The sequence below is a fragment of the Brachyhypopomus gauderio genome, chromosome 11 (genome assembly GCF_052324685.1).
Source record: "Brachyhypopomus gauderio isolate BG-103 chromosome 11, BGAUD_0.2, whole genome shotgun sequence".
NCBI lineage: Eukaryota > Metazoa > Chordata > Actinopteri > Gymnotiformes > Hypopomidae > Brachyhypopomus > Brachyhypopomus gauderio.
In genome coordinates this window covers 9,739,645-9,767,434 of record NC_135221.1, presented here as the reverse complement: position 1 = coordinate 9,767,434, position 27,790 = coordinate 9,739,645, and positions in this window count along the sequence as shown.

Below are 27,790 nucleotides of genomic sequence, written 5' to 3'. Positions count from 1 at the left end.
CACTGAAGGCGAATTTTCAGAATACTGCTTTTAAGCAGCTTCAGGGTGGGCATGGGCTGTTGTACATCACAGGGGCAGTGACTGTCACGAACACTCTCAGCGGCATCGTGAGCCGACAGTGCGCTTAGGTAGTTGCAGCCTGCATATCTACATGTCTAAACACCGTCCTTAGAATTTACGGTTTCCTTCCTTTCTGGTGCTTCAAAGGTGCAATCTAACCCCCCCCCCCCCCCCCACTACACCCACTACACCCACTACACCCACTACACCCACTCTCTCCCACCCTCAAAGTGCACAGTCCTCATATTAGACTTGCCACTAGTTTCATTTTGGTGTCCAGGAGAAAAAAGAAAGAGAAAAATCGTTTGTATTTTTTGTGGGTGGGTGGATGAATAGCATGGGATGAATATGAACAGCACAGACATGTGCACAGAACCGTCACACACACGCAACACACACACACACACACACACACACACACACACACACACACACACACACACACACACACACCATTCTGTGCTACAGGCACAGGACATAAACTCTGTCTTTTGCAATGAATCAACTGCATTCCACTGTTACCTTCAGGCCTTTGCAGGAGAGGGCTGTCCCTCTGTGGCTCCCATTAGAAGAGCGGGATAAGGACCCATTTCACACGTATTTACAGCCCTAAATGAGAGACGGTGGAGGTCAGAAACAGGGCTGCAGACTCAGAAGGGCTTTATGACATCATCCTTCATTCCAACAGGGAACCCACACTATCTGCAGAGCCCGTGCACAGCGAGCATTAATTATGTAATGGAAGTTAATCTATATTCTATAATGTATCCCAGGAACACTTAGCAATGATCAGTTTACTGACGGCAAACATATGTTTGTCCCACTTTCCATTTCTGCAGACCTTATGCGGAGGTGATATTTTACAACCTCCTGAAACGCTACAAAGTTCAAGGACATTACATGCTAGTCAGGGCACTATTAATGGGAGCCTTTAATAACATCAAAAGTAGGATAAAAAATGGAAATGTGAATATATGCTGCTTTCTTCTTAAATTATTTAAAGCACTTTTAACTGCTCAATCCATTTGAGTTGAAAGACCACTACTGAGTACTACTTAAAAATGACATAATAATGTATTGAATCACCAGCAAGCACCACTATATAAATATATGGGCGAGACAAATGTCACCACCAGCAGGTACCACAGCACTGTATACACAGCTATATTAGTTAGAGCAGTATTTTGTCATCACGAGCAAGTATGTATATATATGTAGAAAAGGGTATTTCTGGCCTCTAACCTTTATGGATTTTGGAAATTTTGGAAGAAGGCACTGAATAGGTTGTTTGGGCCATAGTGGCATTTGTTGTGGGGTGGTGATAATATTTTTGATATGGGGGTATTTGAGTGTTGTGAAATGCACACTTGGTTTAAATGAACCGTTTAAAGATCAACATGTATAAATAAACAAATAGTATAAAAAAAAACATGAAAAGGAATGCTACAATAGTCTAATCGTTAAAAAAAAAATTCCTAATGCCCATAGATCAGTACTCTCAGTACCTACTCAGTACTCTCCCTTCAGGCCTATACTTAATATTTCTTTTGTATAACTCCTGTAATGTATTGTTTTCCTACTGGCTGTTAAGTACACACCTATTCTGTATTATCTCTTGGCCTATCTAGACCTGCATATAACTGACCTGCAATAGGACAAGAAGTATAGAGGGGGGGGGGGGGGGGGGGGGCAAAGGAATGATCTGGCGATGAAAGGGTTTGTTATTGGCGAAGACGCTTGTATTAGCATCCATTAGCTCTGACTGACAGGTTGGAGGAGGGAATTAGCCCGCGTGGCAAGGAAGAGGAGTCCACCGCTTCTGGCCGCCAGATCCATCATCATCTCCTGAGCCTTTCGCTACGCTACGGGAGCCACCTGTTCAATATTTATATCCCCCCCCCTACACGCCAGCTCACAGCCAGACGTTCGCTGTTGCAGTCCCAGAGATTCCCCAGAGTGCGTCTCATGCCTCGCTAGCTACCCAGCCCCTCCTCGCCGTGTCGCTTTCACTTAGGAGTCGGATAGGCTGGCCAGCACCGGGCCCAAGTGCGGTACCACGAGCTTCAGACGTGTTTAATTGATCTGCCTGGTCCCACATGCCTGTCACTTTCTGCATCATACCCAAATCAATCACCCGTAAACGTGCATCGCTATAACGCTTGTGTGCAGTATTCCTTTTGATCCGTGCGCCCAAACCGTACAGACGTATTGAGTGACAGCACAAGAGAAGACAGAATGGGAACCAGACTACGACCCGGAGAATAAAGGCAACCATTCGCAAATATGATCTAGGCCTGACGTCCACAAATTGCAGTCTTTTGATCATGGCGTTAAAACGTGGCGTTTGGTTTAGGTAAATTGCTGAGACGAGACGTCGCTTTTGTCTTGCTGATTTAACGATGTTTCCCCAATCACACCTTTGCCATTCAAAGTGAGCCCCTGTACAAACGGGACTATTTTGCTAATTGAATCGACGGTTAGAATATGTCGTTTCCATACAATTATCCAACAATTACAAAAATAGGCTGACTTTATTCTGTTATTCCAACGGAGAAATGAATGGAGGGAATGTGTCCTCGGTTCATATGGGAAGACAGCTTTCAGTGTTACACATAGAATGAAGGCACAAAGAGAGGGGGTGGAGGGTGGAAGGTGGTGGTGGTGGAGGCTCGCGACAATGCACGTGGGCCAAATATAGCTCGAATCATCCACTTGAGGAAGATATTCAAGAGTCTTTAAGAAAAAAAATAAGAGAGAGAGAGAGAGAAAGGTGAATGTAATGAGGGGAGAAATCTTTGCAGGGAGAGTGAAGTGTGTCAGTTTTGTCTGCTATTATCATTTGGAAGCTTGCACTAGCTGCAGATGTCAGTTGAGAACTACTCGAGCTCTGCTGATGGAGGTCATTCCAGCTGCAGAGCCCTGTGGGAGAGTGGCGACTCAAACAGAAAGCTGACTGTTAACTTTCCTCACAGAACAGAAGCCTTGTTGGCAGGCTGTGAGGAACCTCCAGGGAAAGGATTCAAGCTACAGAGAGAACAAGTGGACCAGATCATGCTAAAGATATGATATCATCGGCCTTGTTATGCTACCAGTAAGGAAGGCGCTGCTGTATGCCATAACACAATGTATATCTCACGTCCAGAGAACACTAGCAAACCCAAACGTTGCGGTGGTGTGTCTCTCATGCTTGTGACTATTGCAAAATCTCTAGAATGTTCTGTTGTTCGTTTTCGTTCGATTCTCTTTTGGTTTGTTCACCGACTGGTTCAGATCCAGCTCTCAGCACTACCAGACTGGGTCCACATGTGCAGGGTTGGACACGCGGGGACCAAGAAATGCACCCGTCACCCTCCCGATACGAGACTCAGAAGGACAAGGTTAGAGCTCTGGCCCTCGTGATTGAAGAGGGTTTCTGTCAGCTGTTAGTCCTGCCAGGTTCATCATGGCGTGCGGGTCGGATGTAAGCAGCTATAACTGGCTGCGTGTAATCAGCTGAAGAGGGCCTCGAGGGTGCGGGAAGACGCGACCAGATCTCTCCAAAGTGCGAGAGGTCAACGAGATACTCTGTGCGGGCCCGTGGCCAAACAGTCATGTTGGGCTGCAGCAGGAGGGAGGGCAGACATGTTCCGGCAGTGTGGGATGAAGCGAAATGACCTGGAGGCAGGATGAGCCTTCGGAATACAGGTGCAGAGTGTTAGAGCTTCTCTCTTTTTCCAGGAATTGTCATTAGTGCGAGAAGCCAGAAATTTTATCAGAGACATATCCCATAGCCAAGAAAAAGGAAAAAAACTATTAACTGGAAATGCACATTAGCACAATCAAAATATAGATAAGTACAGGCAAATGAGCCAAAATGATTGTGCATGGTAATCCATCACACATTACAGATGTGGCAATATTTCTCTGCATTATAAAGAACAGGTTTGAGAGAAGGCAGGGTGAAGCTATAGCAGCAAATGGCTGGTAATGATTGAACAAACCCTTACTGTATCATTTCTGCACTGAAATGACTGCATTATTATAACGATAAAGACAAAGCTCTGCAATGTACGGCAGGAGCACCAATCACCCACCTACAATCTCAAACATTTCAGCTGTGCCTGAGGTTATTTGTCTTCAGCAACACGCGGGCCTCTGCTGAAAAAGTAAAGTCCACACCTAAATAATAAAGAAGGCTGAGTAAACATAAAGCAATATGTGGCTCCACGTGTGAAGCGTCACACTGGAGATGAACCTTCACCCCCCATGATTTTGGCCTGGTGAAGGTTCACATTCTAAATAGATGTTTGTGGACTCTGAAGGATCCACTTTCAATGCAGCCTCTTCTTTCAGTACTGGCCAGGCGGGCAGAGACGAGAGCAATCTATCTCCCTCTGACAGGGGAGGAGCGTGCGAATTCTGGGGCAAAGTAATGGAGGGGCCTGTGCTGTTGGCCCCAGCTCCTCCCCACACCTTGGTCTCCAACGCCTCAGAAGGAAGAGAAAGCTGTCAGGAGATTCATCTACCACTGTTCCTTCTCCTTCACTGCCCTCCATGTACTGTCTTTATAAATATTACAGCACCTCTGCCAAACCGCTTCAGAGACACCGTAGACGATGTGTTGCGTGTGTGTGTGTGTGTGCATGTGTGCGTGTGTGTAGTACTCTGTTATGTATTAAGGTGATACCAACATACAGAGCAGCACTGAGTGTTTCATTTAAAGCCTGTGGTTACTGTGTGAATGAATATTTTGCTAATTGTAATTGTGTTTGGTCACATATGAGGTAAGATGTTTTAGGGATTTGCATACAGAAAGGATTTGCATAACAAAATATTCACATGCAGCATACATCTCATTTAAATGTATTTGCTGTGGACCCAATCTTCCTATTATGCTAAGTCCTTGAATCTGATGAAAACAACAACTGGAAGTGTTGTGTTCTAGTTGACCTGTAGGGGGCACTGGTATGATAGTCGTCCTTGAGCTTTTTCAAACTAAAATCAGTCAACGTCAGGGTAGTGCTGCAAGTTTCACATGAGAGTTGAAAACATGATCTTTAAAGGTGATGCTCATACAAATATTCACCACAATTAATCAGTCCGCAGTGTGTTAAAACTACAGATGTCTTCAGCAACCACCAAATCACCGACAGGGGATTTTTGTTTATACTCACAATGCTGTTTCATTTGACGAGTTTAGCCAAACACACGACTACTAAGAATAGTACCCGCTGCCCGGCAATTACTGTGTGTTACATAATGAAGTGTGGAAAAATAGTTCTTGTGCAGTCGAGAGAGCGGACCATCGGGCAGTGGGTGGCACAGCTCGGGTAGCACAACTGCAACAGGTCAGCGAGGGCGGCCGTACTGTGTTCCTGGCTCCTTTAATCTATATGCAGCATATCGGCTCAGCTTAAATAACACGCTCACATGCTTTCCTTCTGCAGAAAGGTAAAGATTATGCGCAGCTATCTTGGAAAAGGAGCTATAGGCTATGGCAACGCACGGAGGATGGACTATTATTACTGCCGTCATCTTAGATCCGTCTGCAGTTGTGTGACTCGGGCACGCAATTAGCTGCTCCCCTCTGACCTGACAGACACGTGTCAGTCCTGCAAGAACCGAGACAGAAAATCCGTCGCATGCCTGGTAGCCAAACTCTAGTAGCCTACACACACAAACTCCACAGATGCTGTTTCTGAGCCGGGTGGATCGAACTGTGCTGTTTTATTAAAGAATCAATTGTCTCCCAGCATGACAGGTTATCGCAACCAAATGGGTCTATTGATTTATGGATAAAACATGAAAGCTTTCTGAGGAAGAGGCTCTCTCAGTGTGAGATAGACAGAGACATGACGCACAAATACACTTCACCTCAACAAAAGGATGATTTGAAGAAGTGGAGTTCTATGAAAAGGATATATCAGTACACAAATGAAGTTAAATTCAGCTATGCAGCGATAGTGCAGAGAACAGGCTAACCACTAAGAAAGACAAAAAGCAGACACACGATTACTAGCTGACTACTATAGATAGAGCCCTGAAGATTTGCAATAGAGAGAAATATTAACACACACTCTCTCTCTCTCTCTCTCTCTCTCTCTCTCTCTCTCACACACACACACACGTATATATGTATATATGCACACATTGCACTATAAAATTCACAGAGAGAGATGAGAATATAAAGTGAAAATGAGCTTGTCGGAGAATTTGCCCTAAAAACTATTTCTGCTTGTCAGCTTTCAGTGCCATTTGTGTTAATTCTAATGAGAGAGTCATTTTTGAGAGCTGTCTTGGCTGTCACAGAAAGGGTATAGAGCTGTTCTGTCTATTCCCTCACAGCACTGTATCACTGAAACAGCCCTACACACACACACACACACACACACACACACACACACACACACACACACACACACGTGCACCCTGCAGGGAACCTGAGAGAACCAGGCCTTGCTAGAAATAAATGGAAACTACGGCCGTATTCATCTTCTGAAATAGCCTTCATTTTCCCCTGCGACGAATGGACAACGCCAAGGAGACGATTTATGTAGCGCTTCGAGGAGATGGGAAGGCTGTTTTCCTTTTTTAGGGCAGCATCATTCCAGTGCCACTGGGCTTGCATGGTGCATTGGGTTTGTGTTTGATCACAGCCAGGGTCACGAGGCTCCCGATGCCAGGACTCACATCTGTCTGGTGTCCTGGTGCTGCGTCATTGTTGATGTGCGACCGTGTCGTTTCCTTCAAAGTTTCTCAAGGCCATTCCATCTCCATATCTGCTTTCCTTTCTGTCCCTTATGGGCTCTCTCGATGTGACTCTCTCTGTTACTCAGTCTCTGGGACTGTGATTCTCTATGACTCTGATTCTCTCTCTGTGACTGTGATTCTCTATGACTTTGATTCTCTCTCTGTGACTCTCTTTGTGACTCTCTCTCTCTCTGTGACTTTGATTCTCTATGACTCTGACTCTCTCTGTGACTCTGTGATTTTCTCTCTGTGTCTCTCTGACTGTTTCTCTTTGAGTCTCTCTGTCTTCTTTCACTTTCTCTCTGACTCTCTGTGACTGTGATTCTCTCTCTGTGACTCTGTGATTCTCTCTGTGATTATCTCTCTGTGACTCTCTCTCTGTGATTATCTCTCTGTGACTCTCTCTCTGTGATTCTCTCTCTCTGACTCTGTGATTCTCTCTCTGAGACTCCCTGTGTCTCTCTCTGACTGTTTCTCTTTAACTCTCTCTGACTTCTCTCTCACTTTCTCTCTGACTCTCTCCTGCTCTAAATCTCTTACACTCCCTCTCTCTCCTGCGCTCTCTCTCTCACTCTCAGCCTGCAGATGTCTTATCTTTGCTCCATCTAAAGCTGCTTTATCCTTTAAAAGCAACAGGCGAGGTGCAAAGCCGTCCTTTCAGCAATGATAAATTAATATCAGGAGTGAGACTATGGTCTATAACAGGCAGCAGTGCAGGTATTCTCTGATAACACACATCCCTCACCATCAGGACAAAACCTTTCTGAGGAGCAACATATGGAGTTTTTGCTTGACAACATGTATATGTATGCAAAAGAAAAGGAAACGGGAGAAGACTGTTTACTTGACTGGAGAAATGTGAGTTTGTGTATTATTGCCTTAAATAGGTATGTGACTATGCAGCAGAATAAATGTTGGTAACGGGTTATACAGTAAACATCTTTGGGCATAATCTCACAAAAAGAAAAATCAAGATAATACAGCTTTTATCTTTATGAGACATAAAACACCCCATTCAGTTATTACAAAGCCAGTCAGGCAAAATCAAGTCTAAAGCTTTCACATCCATTGTTCCCTCTCTGACTTTGATGGAAATGAAATATTAATAGTTGGGAAATGAGAGGACTGGTCTTTGGAGGCGAGCTGATTCAAGCAGTCACCTCCCCATGTCTCCACATTTCTCCACATTTCTCACTCACTCTTGCTCTGGTAGCAGCTGCAGCTGTTCTCCACGTCTCATTGAACATCCATTGAGACGAGCAGAAACGTTTTCCACTCAAGCTCATTACTACCTCTCCTCTCCTCTCTCCTCTTCTCCTCTCCTCTCTCCTCCTCTCTCCTCCTCTCCTCTCCTCTCCTCAACTCCCACTACCCCCTCCACTCCCTCCGCCATCTCCAGGGAAACAGGAGCACAAAAGCGTGCTTCCTCGTCACCGCCAGGCCCGTGTTTTGACAGGCTTGAGTCTCTTCTCGCTGTTGTGAAGTGGACGAGCCCGCTGCCTGCTGCTCTTTGATTAGACTACAAGAGCCTGTTGTTTTGCGATTGTGTGGCAGGACACGGCTCGGCGGAGAAAGAAAACCCACCAATGATGAGCTGCCAATCGCAGGGGGAAGAAGAATGGGTGGTGCGGGACACACATGGAAGACGGGATTCTTTTTTTTCACCCGCTCCAGATTTCAGGCCTTCAAGCAGATCATCTCGCCTTGTCTCTGCATCTGAACAGAGATAGCAGAGCTTCTCCTCGGAGCTGCCTGGCACACGCAGAGATCCAGCAAAGCGAATGGAGGAAACTCTGGGCAGTGAACATCTATATTCAAAGCAGACACAAGCGAAGGACTGTTGTGCTTTGTGTGATAATCGGAGCTGCAGCATGTGATCGCCCATTTCGAAACACTTTAAACACCCTGCAAAGGCTAATTTGCAAGTCCATGCCACCCTTTAACGTTTTTTTCCCCTTCAATGGTTGCAACACAACACATCTGTAGACTTCCAGTAATAGGAACAAATGTTTTACGGGCTTGGTGTGTCTTCAGCAAATAATCCATCATGAGTCAAGTATTATGTAGTATGTATGTGTGTCCTCCAGTAAAAGCACAAGAAAGTCATGATTCTGCAATTCCTTGATTACCTCAGTGCTTTGCAGGCTTTACATTTATGTATGGTTATATTTCAACCCGTAATAGGCGGCATTCGCACAGAAGATCCCTTGTCCACTTGTGTGGGAGACGTGCAGAATAGCATTAGCCTGACGCTACGGTTTCAGATGGTGCTACTTGTCCCTGTTGCTGGATAAGCTCGATAGATCTGCTGACTTGCAGATGCGTGGATGCTCCTCTTATGGTTGCTCTTCTTTTAATATTGGCCTTCTCTCTCCTTCTGTGTGTGTGGGTGTCAGTAGAACAAACTCAGCACTTCAGAGGCATGCAAGGCTGATGTACCCTGTTCCCGCTCTGAAGGACACCGTCAGCAGACCAGACCTCTCTGCCTATGCTCCGTTTGAACTGGTCAGGTGTAATCTGTCAGGACTTCTCAGAAGTAGCCTGTGTTGAGATCAAGCCCCTGGTTCTATGGAGCACACCTGAACACACGCAGATGTATGCACAAACACAGTGGTCTAAGGGCTATGATGTCCAACAGAAGGATAGCACTTACAAAACCAATTGGTATAATTTTTATATTCCCATGTGCAAGCATTTAAATGTTGGGTTAAATGAGTCCCAAATGTAGTAATTGCTTGCCAGAAGTAGTTTCTTTCTTCAGCACCAACAGCATCCTGTCTGGACTCTGGGGGATTCTCTGGCTCTGGCCTGTATATGGCTTGAGGAATCTTTGAATATTCCCTCTCCATGAATGGAGAGTCCTTCACACTGTCGTTTTATTATTGTTTTTTTTCAAGAAAATGGAGCGAGACTACTAAACTTTCAGCTGTGGTGAAAAGTTCTCCCGTTCTCCTGTCCACATGACCTGAGATACCAGAAAAATCAGAAACCTGCCAATCCACTGACTTGCTTCCCAGCCAAAAGGGAAAAGGGAGAAGAAAAAGAAAAGGAAAAGCTTAACATTGGCTAAATGATGTACTGGGAACACCACAGAGCCCAAAGAAGCAATGAGGCTCCCCAGAGAAATCTCAACCATTACAACAATTTCCTACCTGGCTTTGCCTCTGGCCACCTATAATTATTCCTTGAGTTTTATTAGTGATGTTCTTTCTAAGGGCATGGAGTCATGCTATGAAAAACTTACTACAATGTGAGAAACTATGCCATAAGCGGGTCTGCTGGAGAATTAAATGGACCTGAAAATATTCAAATAAATGGCCCCTATCTTTGAAAATTAGAATTTCTGATGGGTTGGAAATATTTAGGTTGTAGGTTAATTTGTTGACCCATGTCTGAGAGGGGCTGAGCAGAAACGCCGCAGTTTACGTCAGGGCCGTTAGGGAAAAGTGTGGCCACCACCGAACATGGAAACTGGACCATTAAGAGCACCTTCCCTGTAAATGCTTTTATCCATTGCTTCTGAGCTTTGAAGCAGAGCAATACAATACTGTTCCAGTAACCAGCTTACTGTTAATAATTAGTTCAAGCATAAGCTTTCCAAACCTCTCTTATAACAATAATAATCATTCTGAGAAGACCTACTCCTTAGTTAAAACCAAACTTAAAGAAATAAATAACATTATTGTGCTTCATCTTACATGAAGGGAAACAGAAATAAAGTGATGCATAATGGTATGCGGTGCTTCATTAAGCATTTTTTTAATTAGCATAAGAGAGCCTTATTCATCACATGTTCGGTCTCATTTGCGCCGTGTCTGGGCTAATTGTGAAGTGGTGCAGGGGTGTGACAGCAGGGTATGTGGGGAATGGTAGCGAGTGCCCCAGGACGGGTTAACATCCTTCTGGAGAAGGATGGCCGGTGAGATGTGTTTGCTCTCGACCGCCTCGCTGCTCTGAAGGTCTGAGTGGCGTTGCATCAGGTTTTGCTATTCAACCCATAATAAAGTGTGTGTGAGCTCTTTATGGGATCTTAGAAGCATAGGATGGGGGATAAGGGAGAAAGGTTGGCCTGTTGTGTGGGGGGTTTAGGGGGTGGAGGTGGGTTGGTGGGGGTGTGGGTTGTGTGGAGAGGTTTGGGGAGGGGAGTTGGGGGGGGGGTTGTGTGTAGAGGTTGTGGTGGGCAGAGTGAAGTTAGAGGGCGAGAGGGTGCCAAACGCTTCTATTATGACAGCTATGCCCAGCTCTAATCTGATTTGCATGGATCAATCTTTCCTTATGAGAAACCAGATCATCTGGTCTCTGTGTTAGATGTGTTTAGTAGTCGGACCACTTCCTCACTCAGCCCTCAAACACCCCCTCCGCCCCAAGAAAAGCCAGTTATGGCCATTTTGCTCCAGTCATACTAGAGGTTTGATGCTCGCAGAAGACAGCGCCCTGTCTGTAACCCGACCCAGTGTGAATAAATGTGTGAGCGTAGGTGTGTATGTGACCTGAATTCAAACACGCGCCCCCCCCTTCCAGAAAATAGGAGTCATCGCCATGTATATTCAAAGCTGAATCTCATTTGTATTCCTGGGGCATAACCAGTAGATTACAGTCCAATATCATGAAGACTGTGGAGGTCCAAGACCCTTCCACTCATATTCCTGCCTCACAAACATTAGCATAACATGTAGATAGTGCTGCTAATATGAACATGCACACTCTAGACTGGTGAAGGGGTACGCTTAGGTTCTAATTAGAACAGGAACAGATCAAAGAACACACAAACACAAACACACACACACACATACACACACACACGCACACACACACACAAACACACACACACACACACATACACACACACGCACACACACACACAAACACACACACACACACACACACACACACACACACACACACACACACACACACACACACACACACAGACACACACACACACACACACACACACACACACACACACACACACACATATTCCTTCATACTCTTCAAGAAAAAAGTTTAGACCGCAAATAAGACAACATAGATCCATCTTTCAGAGAGGAACAGTTCCTGTCTGGGCTTTTTCTGTGCAAAACTCAAATTGGGATTCATTGTCATAGTGAGTGATGTTCTTGCATAGTTTTACTGTTCTGTGCTCCCGTATGACTAAAGCACTATGATACCAGTAATTGATTGATCATGCATATTATTTAGCACATTAAAATGATTTAGGGGAAGATAAATTTACAAAGTTAATGTGTTTTTTTCTGTCAGAAGATAATATTCATCTAGACTACAAACTTTAATAATGGATGGGAGTCGGAAATGTGATCAAGTGTAGATGTAGAGGCCTTGTTTGCTTTTAGCTTAAGGCAATAGTGTAAATAGTGAGTTTCACACATAAACAACACATCACACAACACATCACAACAAACCAAGCCTGTGCTTGGTTTGTTTCTCTTAATGGCTTACTAGCTATTTAGCCGAAGCTGTGGACATCTCACTGTGGGCAATGGTCTTTGGTATACTAACTACTAAGTAGCTTAGCTTGTGTGTGTGTGTGTGTAGCCAGTGTTAGAAGGCGTGCTGTATTTCCCACTGTAGTTTCCATCCCACTGGTTGAACGGCATGAACACTGTGAGGTTGCCAGAGTGTGTTTATGTTCACACTTACGTGTGTTTCTGCATGTCTCTTGATGTGTCCTTAAAAACACTGAAGGGTTCTTAATTGTGGCTCATCGCCCACAGTGCTACTGAGTCTTGAGCCCCTTGCCACTCTACAAAGCACTCACCGTGTCTAATTGGAGCAGGATGAGATCCACCCTTAGCAGTGAGAACACACTCTTCAAGGAAACCTGGGACTGACAGGTCATTCTTCTGTCATTCACTTACCCCATGCGCACACACACACACACACATGCACACACACACACTCACACACGCATGCACACCCAAGAGGCCATTTACAGCATGTAGTACTTCAGATGCTGGTGAAAATCATTTCTTTGAAGGAAACATGTTGCTTTTTCTCTCGGTTTGAGGTGAATGAATTCACAATTGCCCTAAAAAGACTTCAGGGATTTCTGGGAACCCGCAGGGAATGCGAAAAAGGGGACAAACTGAGAATTTGAGAATGCAGGAGCAGGAGTTGTGTGTGTGTGTGGGGGGGGGGGGGGGGTGTTGGTTTGTTTGTTTTTTTTGCTGGGTTTTCATGGTACGGATGTCATGTGTGCGTGCTGATGAACTGAGCAGGGAGTACAGAAAAAGTAGCAGAGTGCACAGATATAGTGTGCAGGGTTTAAGTATCCATTTGGCCCATGGAGATCCCACTGTTTTCCATAATGTCTCTGCTAAATCTGAGTCTCTATCCAGCCCATATTCCGATTACTGCTCCACCTCGGCTGCTATGTTAAATTCACCACGGTGCTCAATTTTGCATTCATTATCAATCTTTGATATCCTGCACTTATTCATGCTTTAGATCCTAAAAGAATCCAAGAGTTTAAGAAGTATAAAAAGCAAGTCAATTGTTAATATTATTTATTATTAACATGTATTAATGATTATGAGTCAGAGTAATTAAGTGAAAGCCTTGCACATTTCTTTGTTTCTTCAAAGCGCCGTTTTTTGGGGGGTTCCAGAAATGCGGAAACCCCTTTGTTCATTCTCCCTGTCTTCTCTCCTGCCCTCACTGCAAATCAAAACGCAGATTAGTCACTCTCTCCTCTATGGAGTCCCACTAGCACAGTCCATGCATATGGAAGCCCTGTGGGGTCTAAAAGAAAGAAAGAAAGAAAGAAAGAAAGAAAGAAAGAAAGAAAGAAAGAAAGAACGAAGTTTAGTATTGGTTGCGAGTACCTCTCAGAAGCATTTATACTTCAGCTGGGTGCCTCCTTCCCCTCTTAGTGTACACTGGGCCTGCTGGACTTCTCCACACAAAGGAGAAAGGCCTGGTCCAGGTATTCTCCCTGGTTCCTGGATCCCAGGGGAGGAAAGGACAGAATGCAAGGAAGAAAGCCCCATCCATACTGAGTGGAGCGCTTTGTCTGCCCCGATAGAGGAGGGACAAAGAGGCCCCGGATAATGAATTGGATTAAATAGAGAGAAATAAAAGAAAGCAAAGCCACACAAAGGCACAGCGAACAGAGCATGAGATACCTCGGCCGCACAAAAGAATGGCGAAAAATGGCCGCATTCAAAGGATGGTTGTTTTCTGTGGTGTACTTGGAGCAATTATAGGAACCGTGTTTTTGACTGCTTATCATTTAGATTGTTGAAAATTACTGAAGCTTCTTATCCACTTAGACTTGTGATAGTTTTAGTTTTTTTGTGGCGTGTGAACAATTTTACAAATATAAACAGACAACATACATGTACACAAACTCATCCAGTCGCTTCAAAATCCTAGAGCTCATAACTAACGTTACTCATTAAAACTAAAGAAACTGTTTAAAATTAAACTGCCTAACAGCCGTCAGTGACACACACACACACACACACACATGCACACGCACATGCATACACGCGCACACGCACACACAAACAGAAGCTGCCAGAGAACGCTCTCTCCTCCTCTGCCAATTGTAAAGGTCACTGCATTCTCCCTGCCAGTCACTGTGAAGCATTAGACTATAGCCCACAGAGAATACTGTTATCCATCTCAGCTGACTCCTCCAACACCCACCCCCACCCCCGAGGTGCATTTCCTTCACTTGCACAGGTCTCTGAATCCTCTCACAGCACGGCAAAACACACAAGTCATGCTGTTGTTGATGCCGCAGGTAAGACTGACTGCTTAGACCTCCCGTAATAATATTCATCTTCATTTGCATAAAGAGGAGGGGCGTTGGGCTCCATCAGTCAGCTTGTGATCATAAACATATAAGTGTCAGGAATGAAAAGGTTAAAACAGGCTGCTTACAGCAAAAATGCAATTTCAGCATGTTTATATTGGATACATTAAATATTAAAGACATTGTGACACACTTCCAGGTGTTATTTGTAACAAATTAGTAAATGCTAATGCTTTCAAAGCGAATTAGATTTTCCACCTTCATCACTTCGCCTAAGTAGCATCAAATATTTCCTCAATACCTGGAGCGGAACAAAAGAGGCTCTAATTCCAGTGAACTTTATGATAACTTACAGTGAACCATTAAGGTTTTGCTCTCCCTTTTTCACTCTATTTGGCTGTCACTGAGTTGGAGGTCTGCACCGAGCTCCTACAGCACAGTGGGGACATTGTTTGAAGAGGAAATTAATGTTATCTTGATACACTGTGACACATTCGTTACTGAGAATGGAGCCAAAGCATGGACAGCCAATGACAGCTGACCTCTGAGGGAGAACTCTGGTTGCCATGGTGCCCAGTTGACATCAAACGGGAGTTGAAAATTGCCATGGAGGCGTTCACTCAGAGGTTGTAATCGTTAGGTAGTCACCACGGGTAAGACTTCAGACTGGAGTTTATCAAATGTGTGTCATACGGCCCTACGTGTGGCTTTACACTAAATGAAAACACAAAAGCTTGGTCGGTCATATTTTAAGCACATATATTCATGGGGTGTGTGTGTGTGTGTGTGTGTGTGTGTGTGTGTGTGTCGGGGGGGTACACAACATGCTATAATCCACCACCATTGAAGACAAAAAAACAGGACAAATGACAGAACATGGAACTAAACGAGACACAGGTGAAATCAATGACACAAGGTGGAGACTGAAAAAAGAGGCGTGAACAGAACAACACAAACACAGAAATGAAAAGAAAAGCAAGACACCAGGGGCATTACTGGGGGGGGGGCCGCAACGCCAAGGAGGGGGCCACCGTGCCAGGTAGTGGTTGAACACAAACATATTTAAATAAAAATGCTATTAAATACTTAGTCACCATGATTGATTGTTTCCTAACTCCTAAAATGTCAGTCAACATAAAGCCTATGGTACACCTGGAAAAAGCAGAGGTTTGCGTTTGATTGGGGATTTAGATGTGCTTCAGAACTTCAGCCTCATTCCAACAGTTCCCAGCGTACCTGGGAATCACTTTTGCAGATTACCACCGCTCAGAGATGATGGCAAAACGTTTGCCCGACTATGTCACAGCCAAAATGGATATTCTTGATCCATGTGTCAAATGTAGGTAAGGAACAAAGAGGTTGTTCAAAGAGTCTTATCTATATAGCTCATTTCAGACCTTTAAATCACCTGGTATGGAATTAATCAGAAATACATAGGAAGAAGATCTAGGGATGAACATTTCTGAAGATCTCGAGAAAGCCAGACTTGAACATATACATTCTTGCTCTGTCAATGCTAGGAACTGTATAATGCAGTATAAAATATCGCATACAATATCGACTACATTATTCCAAGGTAAGACTGCATAAACTGTTTCCAGATTTATCACCTTTGTGTGATAAATGTCAATGCAGGCTACCCTCTCTCATAGTTATGCGCTGTCCTGTGATGTATATATTTTGGGTCGATATTTTTGTAGCCGTTTCTGAAATGTTGAAGGGACTCTTGGAATCAGACCCAGATCTTATCACATTTGGTTTATCTGAAATTTGTCTTCAGATCCCTTCCATCCAGCAACATCTGGTTTCCTTTCATTTCATTACTGCTAAAAAACCTTTTAGGAAAAAAAATCTTCATTTAAATAATGGAGTGTAGAAATGACAAACATTTGGATAAAATTTGTTTCATGATGAAGGGCAAACAAATTATGTGACAGGATCTGGAGGCCTTGATGATTTCTCAAAGGAGAACGAGGTTATGCAAAATCTGCTAAGAACATCCACTCCCTGTTGTCACGTTGAGGACCCCGGCCCCTCCCTTTTGGGCGTGTGTTAACGTTGTCCACGTGCTTTGTCTGCGTCTGTGAAACTCCGTGGTTATGGCTATGTCGCGTGATAATCTGTCTCACCTGTGAATCGTCTCGTAATCACATGGGGCTAATGTGGTCTGTCTATTTAATGTGCGCTCGCGCAGTGTCCTGTGCTCGTCGTTGTCTACAGTCTACACGTTGTGTGCTGTGTGTGAGTGTTTATCGTGCGCTGATTGCGCAATACTTGTTGTTAAATTAAAGTGACTGTGAGTGAACAACCGGACTCGTGTCTCGTCCGTCTCTCTGGCGCCAGCGTCACACCTGTATGCAGCACCCAGGGATATGTGGGCGGGGCTTGTTGGGGTTGTGGGTGTGTTTATTTTTCTTTTTTATTTTAAGTTGGGTTGTTATTATCGTATCATCATACTCTGCTTGCTTGTGTATCATATGCAGCATTTCAATGGGAATTATAAGAAGTATAATTATATAAAAATACTGAAGCTAAAAACAAAAAAGTCCATGCTAGTGAAAAGTAAATAGTGGACAGAAAGAACCATGTTAACATTTTTTAATTAATAAATTTTACTAACAAAAATTTTAATGAAGTAATTAAGTACAAATTAAGTAACCAAATTTGTAAAACTATATCAGTAGAGGAATTCAGTACTTTAGTATCAATATTCAGCAATCAGTGACAATAAGCTTTTATGCAGTAAATTCAGTACTTCTTTTAGGTACTTAGACATTAATAAAGCCATGTAATTAAAACATGCAATTGCCACACAATTGCTTCTTCAAGACTGATAATCATTACAGTAACAAGCATGCTAGTTTACTATAGAGAAGCTATAGTACTCTATGGTAACACGATTATATACTGCTAAGTTAATATATGTATGTATGTATATGTATATACATGTATATGCTTAAGCATATATGATATGTATGTTCTTATGTATTTACATAATGATATATAAATAAATGGTGTCAACTAGTTAACTCTCTTGACTGATATTGATTTTTCTTGTATTTCTTGATATCTCCAGAGATCAAACTGCCCCTGGATTTGAACATTTAGCATTTTCTTTACGATCAGCAAAACCTTGAAACAAAGCAACCGGCTTCGAAATGTCCAAATTCATATGTATTCATGAGCACATTTAACATTTTTATTCGTTGTCAGCTATCTGGTTTAATACTCCTCTGAGTCCTTACACGCCGGTGAACTGGTAGGTTGATATCGTGCTCTGGTGTTTCACTCTAGCGTGCAATAGGTCTTGAACTGTCTTATAAAGATATTTCTAAGTTCGTTGGAATAATATATGGGGGGCAAGGCAGTTTGCATTTTCTTGCTGCTCCTGTGGAAGTTTATGGCCTTCCGCCGTTCCCTTCATTGTTCATGCCCATTTGATTAATGTGCAACTCTGCCATTGGTTTGCTCCCAATTTCCTAGCGAAATTAAAACGAAAATTAAAATTCAAACGGCTTTTAATGGGTCAGACGGTGAGATGAGCGTGCGTGCTGAGCGCCCCCACCGATGCTCCGTTTTGTTTTGTACGGCCGTCTTCCTGAAAGAAGAGAGCGGTAATTGAGTGTTGCCGCTTCATGTAAAAGCCATTGTGAAGGCAGGAGAGAGTTTCAGTGAATGCGTGTAATATCGCTCCTATGCAACTGCAGCAAGAACAAGGGGCCATGTCACATAATAGGTGCGTACGGCATTTATCTTACTTTTCTCCACTCTTGTATGAATTGGGAGAAAATGCTCTGAGCAGCTAACAGAAGGACCATATGGCTTTTAGCTCCTTGGAGAGACTGAAATCATCCCTGCTCTTGTTTAGTCGAGGCTTTGCCGAAACAGTCGCGGCAGCTCTGGGACTCTGATGGAGAAAATTGGAAGCAGAAATCTCCTGACAGTGAAATTATGTTCACTTTTTTATGACATGCCTTGCCACAGAAGCGAGAGGGAGAGGCTTGAATAGGTCCATTAGTCCTGTGTAGCCCCCCCCCCCCCCCTCCTTCCCTTCCCCCAACCCCCCCAGGCATGCCCACCAAGACAAACAAGACACAGGGCGCCTGTCGTTCACCGTGTCATGATGCAAGAGGTCTCTGGACAACTGACGAAGAAGATGCGGGAGGAATATTGCGGAGTATTGCCTCCCCTCTTTGGAGAGGGAGAGCTGGAGAGATAGAGGCAGAGAGAAAGGGAGAAACAAATCTTCTCCCCTGTTATCCCCGACTGGGTCGCACTGCCTCTCTTTTAAGTATTCTTTATGTGCATCCTGCACCCGGAAGGGTAACATTTCAAATTCTAACAGTCCATCCCATACTCGCTGGCATAGCGTCCAAGCTCGAGATCGAAACGATGTTCGGTTTTTATCGCTAATGAGACGCGGAGCTCACACTCTGACATTTGCGTCGTGCTACCCAATGTGTACAAGATTGCCGCAAGACTTTAGGAGTTGAAATGAGGGCGAACTGTCACGCGGTCGAGTGTTGCTTTGTGCATGCGGACGCCTTCCATACCAGGTAATCGTTTCGAAATGAGCAGGGGCTGAGTTGAGCCACTTCCTGTGCCACGCACTTACTGAATTAAACAGCACTATAAAGGGCTTTTTTTCCAACTAAAGGTGACATTCAGCTCAGAAAGACAGGGAGAGAGAGAGAGAGAGAGAGAGATAGAGAGAGAGGAGAGCCGTCAAGCTGTCAGGATCTCACTGAAACAGTTGACCTCTGTATGTTCTGTTCTATTTTCCCATAAAATAAATAAATAATACAAACCTGCACTCCACATCATTCCGGAAGATCTCATCCCATACTGGAGGATAAAAGTTTGCTATCCAAGTACACAAAATGAAATACATACATATGACATTTGTAATACCCTTATCACTGTTCATAGCCTTATCTGTTTTTATGTACCTGAGTACCAGTAATAAAAAAAAACATGTCATTCCAGCGTACAGCATCTAATAAAGCTGGACGGACAGCCCACATCAGGCTCTTTTGATCCCCAGAGCAGACAGACAGAGTGCTGCTGCTGGCCAAGTTCGGACTGGTCTCCCAGATGTTGTTTTTTTTATTTTATTTATAGCACTGTGGATTCTTTCTTTCTTCTTTCTTTCCCTCTCTCACTTTGTGCATAGGTGTGTGTGCAGGTGTGTGGGTAACTCAGACTAGTGTTTTTGTCTTGAGCTGGGTTTGCAGCATTGGGCCCAGCCAAAATGGGTCAGAATCGAAAGGTTTGGCCTTTAACTGTGGCCAGCTGCAAGCCTGGTCCTGCCCCCTCTGCTGTCTGGGTGTTTGTTCCCCCTCAGGGGGGGTAGACAGCACACAAACACATCCTTTATACTTGTACATATTGGCCACGTTAATTCCTGACCTATAGAGATAACCACTGACCATTTGGAAACTTTCAGCAGCTATAGTTCCTAATCCCTGACAATTTACAATCTTAAATATCTCATATCTATCTTATATCTTTTATATTTCTGCCTATAAATCTGGATGTCAGTGGATAACTGGCAGAGAATAATTCAGCACCCATCGCTGCTATTTGCTATACTGATGAGTCGCGTCTGCAAGTAAACTTAAATAGATCTTCGCCATTAATCTAAATGTTGCCAGTTTTTATTGCAAAGTTCCCGAGTAACCTACGCAGCGATCTAACACACTGGATGGTGGTCTAAATAGTGTCTACCCAGTGAACCTCCAAGACTTATCCTCAATTCATCTTGTACATGACATGTTGAGGGTCAGTAAGCACTGGGCTTTGCAGCTAAATTTGGAAGAGCGTGAGAGAGCTCAAAGTTTATCTGAAAGACAGACATGCTAAAACATTTCCTCTCTGATTCAAGGAGACTTATATAATCTGCCGTTTTTCATTATGGTGAATAAGCTACATGCGAGCTTTCACATGTAACCTGCATAATAAGGAATGCACCAGGAACAAATCAGAGGCATCGTACAAAGCTTACACAGGTTAACGGTATCAGTCCGAGGATGGCAGCTGATTTACATCAGCGGTATAGATGGATTCTGAGCCTCCCCATAAATGCCCATTCCTAATGCAAGCTCCCACTCTCCTGACAAGAAAACCCATAAAAGTAGGGGTTAAAGGTCAGGGAGGCAGGGATAGCACTGTTTCCACTCCCCTTAGCCATGGACCTTTTTCAAACATATCACTTAAGCATACATGCGCGCACACACACACACACACACACACACACACACACACACACACACACACACACACACACACACACACACACACACACACACCACTGCCATTTGTAACTTTCTTTGTGTGGGTTACTGTGCAGCATGTGACATATTAATACATTTCATCCATGACCCTTTGAACTTCATGATTGGAGAAAAGAAATTGCAGTCTTTCCAGGAATGAATTCACACACACACACACACACACACACACACACACACACACACACACACACACACACACACACACACACACACACACACACACACACACACCACACGCATGCATGCACATATAAAATACCTCCTAGGCTATGGTGACTTAAAGAAGATTGATCATCCAATTAGAATTTGGCCACACGGAGCAGGCAGCACGTGATCGTCATACTGTACTTAAAGACTGTGAATGTTTCTATTTGATCCATCATCAGCTCTTAATTATCTCATACTCCATTAGCATGGTGTGAGGAGGAGGGGCCCCAAAGCGCACAATTACAGGCCAGGCCTGGCAAGCTAAATCCAGCTATAATACCAGTTCAGGAACACTGAGGACATTTCAGTGTTCAACTCAACGCAGATATCAATGCAAGTTAACTGCCACTCGCAAGAGATTTAATTGGAGGGACTTTGTGAAATATTGGGTGGCCGTGTTTACAAATTAGGTTAAAAAAATACACATAAACAGTGGAGGAGAAAACACTGACTGTTCATTCAAATCAGTCTTTTGAATTTTCAGGTTCTCAGAGTAGAAAATGCCTTGATATTATAAGCTGTCTGGCCTGTAGTGTAAATGATATAGAACAGGTTGCTGTTATTCATAGCTGAAATTAGGGGTGCACGATATGGACTAGAATTGCGATGTGCGATAACATTGTTGGATATCCCGATATCGATGTGAACCACGATAAATTAAGATTAAAATACAGAAATGTAGTGTCTCTCAGAACAGCAGCACGTTAATTTGTTTTGTTTTTTACTGTGTAATGAATCCAGAATAATTCCAAATATTTTGCAGGTTTATTCAACAATAGATTCAATCTAGGTTTATACTTTCACGAGTGAGCGACTCCGCACACCTCGTTAACCTCCGCGAACGGCGGAAGCGTTTAATCTTGCCGTGTCACATTCTTTGCAGTGTTGTCCGAAACGATATGTAGGCCTAGTAGTATAAAAAAAACACCCCTCAAATACAGGGGAATTAACTTTTACCTGACCAATTTTAATGTTGCTTTGTGTTTCAGGTTTGAAAAGTGCTGGAATTTAGGCTAAAGTATTTGAAAAGGCTTGAAATTGTAACTATTTCGTTTCACAACAAATATCTGTCTGACTGAACAATTCTCTTGCATTACGTTAACAAATACGAGCCTCTTGTAATTCCAGGACGAAACATGAGAGAACGTGAAGACGTTAAGATTGGGCGTTTTGAAAATAAATATCCATTAAATAATGTGATAAAAAAAGCGAATTATTTCGAATAATTTAGAGTATATGCAGGCCCGTTGACAGTCTTGCTGGGGCCCGGGACAAGAAAGATTCATGTGCCCCCCCCCCCCCCCCCAGCGCCAGCGGCGCAAGGGTTCGCGCGAAAATGACGTAATCGCAGTGGCTCCGCCCGTGCGCGAGGGCCTCGCGCGCTGTCGGTTCGCGAGGTCGTGCACCTCTCGAATTTTGTAACTTCGCGCGAGCCGCGCTTCAGCGCAATGAACAAAGTCATGTTTGCAGGGTTCATACACCTTTATAAGGTGGAATTAAAGCACGTGTACGTCACTTTAAAGGTCCATTTCAATATTTTCCAGCACGTTAAACTTAATTAAGTTAAATATTTATACATATACTCGAAATGATTCGAAATAATTCGCTTTTTATCACATTATTTAATGGTTGTTTATTTTCAAAACGCCCAATCTTAACGTCTTCACGAGAACTGTTCAGTCAGACAGCTATTTGTTGTGAAACGAAGTAGTTACAATTTCAAGCATTTTCAAGTACTTTACCCTAAATTCCAGCACTTTTCAAACCTGGAACACAATGCAACTTTAAAATTCGTCAGGTAAATGTTTTTTCTTTCTTTTCTGCGCTCCAGATTTCTGTATTTACTTTAACTATCCACCACTGTATTTCCCGCTGTTGTGCGGGTACCGGCCGGTTACAGTCGGTGCTGGATCAAACCATTTTCCAGTGGGAGGCGGGGGTGTATGCACTTAATGGAAAATATGCAGATAGGTAAAAAACATATATATTTGAGCCATTGAGCTTATTATGAGTACATAAGTTTAAATTAATGAAAGATTTCAAGATTATTTAAAAATTATAGACTTTAAATAAAAAATAAATTGCTGGGCTCTTTGATGGGCCCCCCTGGCCCTAGGGCCCGGGACAACAGACCCGGTTGTCCCCCCCTGTCGACGGGGCTGAGTATATGTATAAATATTTAATTCAATAACGTGCTGGGAATTATTGAAATGGACCTTGAAAGTGACGTACAAGTGCTTGAATTCTACCTTGTATAGGTGTATGAACCCTGCAAACATGACTGTTCTTATTGCGCCGAGACGCGGCGCGCGCGAACTTTAAATAAATAATAACATTAAATAATGTGATAAAAAAGCGAATTATTTCGAATCATTTAGAGTATATGTATAAATATTTAATTCAATAACGTGCTGGGAATTATTGAAATGGACCTTGAAAGTGACATACAAGTGCTTGAATTCCACTTTGTATAGGTGTATGAACCCTGCAAACATGACTGTTCTCATTGCGCCGACGCGGCGCGCGCGAACTTACAAAATTCGAGAGGTGCACGACCTCGTGAATCGACAGCGCGCGAGGCAATTGCACACGGGCGAAGCCACCGCGATTACGTTATTATCGTCTTCCGGACCCTCGCGCCGCATCAAGTGTAAACCAGGCTTAAACCAAATCGCGTGTCTGATGAGCGTGTTCACCTCACTCCAGGGTTGCCAGGTCCTACAAAAGTTTTCCGCACAAAATCTGCGAGTGTAAGTTGTCGGCGGAGGGGGGGGGTGTTGCGAGTGTGAACTGGAGACAAATTAAGTATTATATCGCGATCGATTCTTAGTGTTGACTTGTAACTTCCGCAGTAGCCCAACTCAAAAATAGCCCAAAAACTGCACCCCGCGGCCCCAGAATTTTTACCCGCGGCTGGATTTTCAAACAAGCCCAATTTGGCGTGAAAACCGCGAACCTGGCAACTCTGCCTCACTCTGCCTCTTGCCTACTTACGTCACGTGATCATAGTCTGCAGCGCGAATAGCTCCCTCTATTGCTGGACGAGGATAACGCAATTTGAGTTTGCTGTTATTCAAGGAGTTATCGTGGCTCTTTCGATGTGTTTATCGTGAAACTTCACATCGCGATAACGATAAAAATACGATTAATCGTGCAGCCCTAGCTGAAATGGCTGCCCACCACACAGCCACTGATCAAGGCTATAGCATCGTGAAAAACTGCCAATAAACAGCAGTTTTCATTAATATATGTACTAGAGTGAATGTGTGAGTGTGTAATAATGTAAGGCATCAACACCTGTATCTCCCCGTGTCTCCCATTTTGTGCCATTCATTGTTGTATTCAGTGATGTCAGTAATGTACTGATGTCAGTACTTAGTAACGCGTTACTCTAATCTTACCACTTTTTTCGGTAACGAGTAATATAACGCGCTACTATTTCCAGTCCAGTAATCAGATTAAAGTTACTTATCCAAATAACTGTGGGTTACTATTTTTATTTTCCCTAGTAAAAATATATATTTTTGCTTTCTTCTTGGCTCAGTTCTATTTTGCGTCTGACCGTAGCGCTCGATTCCGCACGCTGCGCGCGACCCTGTGAGAGCATGAGCACGTTTTACAAGTCATTTTGTGCAGTGTCCTCACTTAACGATATGTGGTAGTATAAAGAAACACCCCTCAAAAACAGTGGAAGCAACATTTACCTGGCGAATTTTAATGTTGCACTGTGTTCCACGTTTGAAAAGTGCTGGAATTTTGACTAACATCGCCTACTTTAAAATGCTTGAAATTGTAATGGTATTTCGTTTCACAAGCTGTCTAACTGAACAGTTCGCTTGTATTACATTTACAAATAAATGTACAAATAATACCGCGCAGGTACACAAACGTAATGTCAGGAGTGACGGGGGGGGGGGGGGGGGGGGGGGGGGGGCGCACCAGGGTTGCGTTATCAATAATGTTTCCCTCCTCGGGATTCAATACATTGTTACTGTTAAAAATGCACTTCCAATAAAGTGAGTATTGGAAAAATTAATTTCGCTGCTGAATGTAACTACTAAAGTAACTTGTAATCTAACGTAGTTACTTTTAAAATCAAGTAATCAGTAACGTAACTAAGTTACTTTTAAAAGGAGTAATCAGTAATCTGATTACTTTTTCAAGGTAACTTAGCCATCACTGGTTGTATTAACACCAGAGGTGGGACCAAGTCAGTGTTTTGCAAGTCTCAAGTAAGTCCAAGTCTTTATCCTCAAGTCCCGAGTCAAGTCTCAAGCAAAGACAGTCAACTCAAGTCAAGTCTCGAGTCAAGACAAGCAACCGTCCAGTCAAGTTCCAAGTCTGAAACTTGGAATTTCAAGTCCTTTCGAGTCTTTTTTTTTTTTTTTTTACAGGCTTTACGAATGCTACGCTGATGCATTTCTTTACTCGTTTTGTTGGTGTCTGCCAGCCAAAAGATGACAGATCATTTACATTTTATCTTCTCTTAATTACATAAATGTACTTAAACAAGAATGTTTCGTTACATCATTTTACACGAAAATAGCAAGCTTCATTGTAAGCAAGATGCTGTCATTACGAATGGTTATTCTAAACATTTGGATAAAATGTTTAAATATAGACTAATAAAAGGTTAGGGTTATTTTTTCATTGTTTTCTGTTATTGTGGGGTCACGGTGTAGGCTACTATTGTTACCTGGAGATTCAGTGGGGTCACATATTCTGATGGCTGCCGTCAGAATTGGTGACCCCAGTTAAAAAGGCTCACCTGTACATCCCATTCATGATTTCTTTGTTGGCTGCAATGGTGAGGGGATGGTAAATCTTGTTTAAGTACATTTATGTAATTAAGAGACGATAAATGTAAATATAAACATCTGTCATATTTTGGCTCGTGGACACCAACAAAACGAGTAAAGAAAGTGCATCAGCGTAGTTTACGTAGCATTCGTAAAGCGTTTGTGCCTCTGAACAGAAACTGTGAAATAGCGCCCCCTGTGGTCGCAAAACTCGACGGTCACAGAATCTGGTGTAACGCCGGTCTGCGTCAGAAGGACGGAAATGAAATTAATGGGGCGCACTTTATAAATATTAATATGCGTTTTAAAATTTAGATTTGGGGTTAAAAAAAATCAAGTCTTTGCAAGTAAACAGGTTCAAGTCCAATTCAAGTCCCAAGTTATTGGTGTAAAAGTCCAAGTCAAGTCTAAGTCTCTGAATATTTTTTCAAGTCAAGTCAAAAGTCTTAATATTAATGACTCGAGTCTGACTCGAGTCCAAGTCATGTGACTCGAGTCCCCACCTCTGATTAACACTTTAATCATAATTTGTCCACATCGCTGTTAGATGTTTTAAAAAGCGTTTTAAAAGCGGAGTTTCAGTGTTTGAATGCTAAACTTCTATGAGACAAACAGATAAAGGCTCATTGTTTTTTTTACCTTCCATTTTCGTTAATTGGTTCTCCACTTGCCTTGAGCTTGTGCTAGCCATCCTCCACAGTCTCTCCCTTTCTTAAAGATCAGTTTCTGACCACAGAAACAACTTGGTGTTAGCAGGAACACATCTGTGCTTGAGAGACGTGTACATGCGCAACACCCACTAGCATTGCAACTAGCATAACAAGATCCTGGGTGTGTGTACATCACCAGCCTCTAATGGTGCGTAAACACTGGGTCTGAAGTGAGTAGAGTTCACCAGCACCTTCACATTTTCGGGCACGTGCGGGACAATCCTGAGATGCTTCTACAGGACGATCACCCTGACATACAGCAACGCTGACTGGTAAGGAAGCTGCTTCCCTTCACACAGGAACGTGCTGCGGTGAGTTGGTGAAGACCACTGCACCACTGGGGCAGATTTTCCTGCCATCAGAGACATCTACCCCAAGCAGTGTGGAAGGAACACTTACAGGATTCTCTTACACACTTATCGGTTCTCTCTCCCTCCTCCAGTCTTGGGCAGCACAGTGGCTTTGGTGGTTAGCACATTTGCCTCTTAGAGCTGTGTCCATATCTGGGTGGAATTTTCGTGTTCTACTAGTGTCTGGATGGGTTTACTCTGAGGTCTCCAGTTTCATCACACAGCCCCAAAATATAGAGGTTAGCTATAAATTGACTACCCTAAGATTGCCTTAGTATGAGCGTGTATGCCTGCATGCCCAGTGATAGATAGTGCTCTGTCCTGAGTGTTATCCTCTCTCTGCCTCCACTGTCCGATGTGTTCCCCCTGGGGCCTGCACTAGCTGGTTGAGTGCAATAGGTTGCTGCTCCTCAACAGTGTTGAGACTGGATTGTAAAGTGCGTTGATTGTAAAATGTCCTTTGGTACTGAGAAAGGTGCTATATAAACGTAACTTCACAACTCACTCACGGTCTGTTTTACAGTGGCTCCCATCTGGAGGTAGGCTATGGAGCAGTTTGGCCAAGTCCCCCGGATTCACAAACTGCTTCTTCCTGCCGGCAGTCAAACTGCTAAACAGATCTGCCAGGCACTTTCACGTTCGTACCGAACTGCTGCCTCAGCTCTATTTCTGCATACATTTGCACTGCCTACTGCACCTAGTCACATTACACCTGAGATTAAAACTCGCTCAATCTGCACACACTGTCTGACAATGTTTAAGCTAGAGGTACATTTTCAGCCATCAGTGTGCACCGTATAATAGATGTAAAATAGCAATTCACCCACCCCATTACACATTGCCCATCATCTAGACTATCCTG